The sequence below is a fragment of the Epinephelus moara genome, chromosome 17, assembly GCF_006386435.1.
Source record: "Epinephelus moara isolate mb chromosome 17, YSFRI_EMoa_1.0, whole genome shotgun sequence".
NCBI classification, from domain to species: domain Eukaryota; kingdom Metazoa; phylum Chordata; class Actinopteri; order Perciformes; family Serranidae; genus Epinephelus; species Epinephelus moara.
In genome coordinates this window covers 29,983,977-29,987,382 of record NC_065522.1, presented here as the reverse complement: position 1 = coordinate 29,987,382, position 3,406 = coordinate 29,983,977, and the positions used below count along the sequence as shown (strand labels likewise).

Below are 3,406 nucleotides of genomic sequence, written 5' to 3'. Positions count from 1 at the left end.
CTGTCTTCAGTCTCTCTCTGGTCTGATCGGAGCATGGGCACAGCTGCTGCTGCTGTTTTCTTCTTTTGTTTGCTCCATACGTTTCCACACATCCACACATGCTTACACTACTGACTACTTAAGAGCTACAAATGTGACGTCTTAAAACGGACGTCGAATTAGACATTTTGGTCCATTCGGCGTTTCATAGTGCACAGCCATAGTAAGTCGCGCTTGTGCTGTCACGCCATCTTGTTCAAACAGTGTGATGTTCGCAGCAGTAAAGAGTACAGCTTCTGGTAGAGATGAGTTCATGGTAATAAATCACGTGCGCATTTCTGGTAGAGATGAGTTCATGGTAATAAATCACGTGCGCATTTTAATAAAACGCACGTACGTTTTGTAAAACGTGCGTGCAAATTATAAAACGTGCGCATTTTGCAACATATGCATGTCACCTCCCGGTCTCTGTAGAAACATGATGGAGATTTTCAAGACCTAACCATGCTGTCAGACAGCCCTTTACTGATGCAGTTACATGATGCTCTCCTAAAACCAAACAGACTCCACTGACAGAATCAGTAATTTTACCTCACAGAACACAATGAGTCGCTGGTCTTCAGCTGGCCATCAATTGAACAGTTAGTTTGTGTTGTTGAGTGACTTTTGGAACCGACCTAACCATGCCAGTTCTCTTGTCTGCTTCTCCAAACTGGGAGAGTAAAGCTGATAACACACAATTCCAAATGAAGGCTGAGTCATGAAGATCGCTCAGCGATGTTTACATTTTTTTTTTATAAATTTACAAAAATGTCTGAAAAGATGTTTTCACTTACTCATTATGGGCTATTTTGTGCAGATTTCTTAAAAGCAAACTATGTTCAAATCAGTTTTAGAATTTAGCAGCCAGAGTAGCTCTCTTGCTCTGAATCCAAGTACAGGAGAGAGCCAAAGTGCTGCATGCCCTGCCCCTGACAAGCAGCAAAAGTCCAGTCACCACTGGATAACAGGTTTTGACCCAGCTTGGCTGTCAGAGGGGAAATACTCCCCCTGGCTGTACAAGACTGATCTTGGTAAGTAAGTAAGTAAGTAAATACATACATTTAAAAACATACATACATAAATGTTTGGGTCTGTGTCAGTCATGAGTTTTTTTAAAATCTAATTCCAAATGGAGTTTTTGTTTCAGACTGGACAGCTGAATCACTTTTCTCCCTCGTGAATTTTCATGTGTTTATGTAAATATCCATTTTGTGTAAATGTTTTCCCACATTAAGAGAAGTTAAATGGTTTCTCTCCTGTATGACATCTCATGTGTTTCTTCAGATTTACATTTTGACCAAATCTCTTCCCACAATCAGAGCAACTAAATGGTTTCTCTCCTGTATGAGATCTCATGTGTCTCTTCAGATTTCCATTATGACCAAATCTCTTCCCACACTCAGAGCAGCTAAATAGTTTCTCTCCTGTGTGAGTTATCATGTGTTTCTTCAAATATCTACCGCAACCAAAGCTTTTCCCACACTCAGAACAGCGAAATGGTCTCTCTCCTGTATGACATCTCATGTGTTTCTTCAGATTTCCATTATTACTAAATCTCTTCCCACACTCAGAGCAACTAAATGGTTTCTCTCCTGTATGACATCTCATGTGTTCCTTCAGAACTCCACTGTGACCAAAGCTTTTCCCACACTCAGAGCAGCTAAATCGTTTCTCACAAACAATCAAATCACTGACAGGGACTTCAGTATTTTTAAGACAGTTTAAACCTGACTGAGGTTCTCTGGTCTCCTTCCAATCATCACTGTCATCAGTCTCAGGTTCAGAAGACTCTCCAGACTTGTCATCAGTCTCAGGTTGTAAATGTGTATCTGGATCTGAGTTCCTGGCTGGTTCTGCTCCTCCACAGTCCTCTCCCTCTGCTTCTGTTTCCATCTGTTCAGTGTGTCTTTGATGAAGCTGTGAGGACTGAGGTTTCTCTTCATCATCTTCACTCTTCACAGGGACAGGAGTGGATGTGAACTTGGTGATATCAGCCTCCTCCAGCCCTTGAAGCTGCTCTCCCTCCTGACTGATCCAGAGTTCCTCCTGTTCCTCTTTAATATGTGGAGGCTCTGGGTTCTCCTGGTCCACACTGGAGCTCCACTCCTGCTGCTCAGGGGGAACCTCTTCTTTAACCACCAACAGCTGCTGGACGTCTGCAGGAAACAGGAAACAGTAAACACACACACACACACAGATGTTACAGAGAAATGTTGTCGTTCATTCACATCACAGCTCAAAAACTCCTTATTGAACTTCTACAGATCTCTGAGCATCAAACAGCTTCACAGTGTTCCCTCCAGCTGTGTCAGAGTGAGTGAGGTTGAGGTGAGCTTTAATTTCATAGCAGTGATTAACATGTACCGTTACTCTTGTCATGTCTGGAGGGTACAGTGTGGCTCTTTATTTGCTCAGTCTAAAGTGAATTATGTGAGAATGATTGTCCATAGGATGCGAGAGTTTGCCGCAAATCATGTTTGATTACTGGCAGCCTGAGTAATTAAGATGCCGGTAATGGCACAGTATGCGCTGCTTTACAAAACAACACAATGTAGATAACATTATGGACCATTGTCCTTTCAAACCATCTTTCTTTCAAACAGCCCAAATATCTCTTCAGCAGCCGCAGTTAGTCACTGCTTCACCAACGATCTCAGTATTTGGACTTTAGACATGTTCACACTTTAAAAACACAACAAAGACACTCTGCTAACACACCTTTCTATCAGACGCCATCTTGTTCAAACAGTGAGATGTTTGCAACAGTAAGGAATACAGCTTAAAATTGCAGCAAATGACAAAAATTGCAAGTTAGGAGAAAAAAAAATTAAACTACTGCCTCCTGAAAATAAGTCATGTAATCACTTGCTATAATAATCATACTGAATATTACAAAAACAGCTGCAAATGTTTCAGTTCTCTTGTTTAGTTTTATTTAATTAGTTTCAAAACATGGACAAAACTTGAAATTCTGAGAATACTGTAGCCCTAAAACCAGACAGTGTGACTGTAAAACAACATGTAAGCTACATCTTCTGTAAACATAACATTTCAATATCTTCTGTAAACATAACATTTCAATAAATTCAACACATATTGTCTGCATTTAAACAGTGCAAGCCCCGCAAATATTGCAGACTTTTGTTTAATTTGCGTTAATTATTGCAGTCACAAGATGGCAATTTTCTGGAGGGACTGCAGACCAGCTGTGTGATTTTCTCCTTGATAATAATTTATTTGAGGAATTTCAGTCAGGATTTAGAGTGCATCATAGCACTGAGACAGCACTAGTTAAAATTACAAATGACCTTCTGATTGCTTCAGACAAAGGACTTGTCTCTGTACTTGTTTTATTAGATCTTAGTGCGGCGTTTGACACAATTGA

At 40.5% G+C, this 3,406-nt stretch overlaps 1 pseudogene; it reads right to left on the bottom strand.

Annotated features, from left to right (window-relative positions):
• LOC126403880 (zinc finger protein 721-like) overlaps positions 1 to 2,175 on the bottom strand; it is an 84,257-nt pseudogene extending 82,082 nt beyond the window's left edge.
• Between the last annotated feature and the right edge of the window lie 1,231 nt (positions 2,176 to 3,406).